Below are 503 nucleotides of genomic sequence, written 5' to 3' on the forward strand. Positions count from 1 at the left end.
GTGTAGACTTTTTTTTTTTTTTTTTTTTTTTTTTTTGGTAATCTAAGTATTGTCAGATGTATGAGGACAGAGGAAAATCTGTAAAGAATAGACCTGACTATTCGGTGTAGGCTATATGTAGGGAAAGGGAAAGTGAACCGTAACCAGAAAGAAGGGACCAATGTAGTACTGTTTGGCCATTCAAAAAGACCCATAACTCTCAAATGGTAAAATCTCAACGGGTGGCTGGTGCCCTGACCAACTTAGTACCTACTTCTTTTTACCAATCAGGTGTTTAACTTTTTATGTTATTGCCTTCTTTTCTATTTGTGGGAAAGTGTAGTTTCCGATTGTACCTCTCTGAGTAACAACCTCTCACCAGGGTCTGACTACTCTCCCTCTTGAGCGTGACAGGAAGGATCAGAAAAACGAAATTTTGAACTAGCGCTTTCGTATTCTCATACTTCTTCTCGACTGGTCCTTCCTCCAGCTTAGTGACAAATCTATATATATATATATATATA

This window comes from Palaemon carinicauda, chromosome 5, assembly GCF_036898095.1.
Source record: "Palaemon carinicauda isolate YSFRI2023 chromosome 5, ASM3689809v2, whole genome shotgun sequence".
NCBI classification, from domain to species: domain Eukaryota; kingdom Metazoa; phylum Arthropoda; class Malacostraca; order Decapoda; family Palaemonidae; genus Palaemon; species Palaemon carinicauda.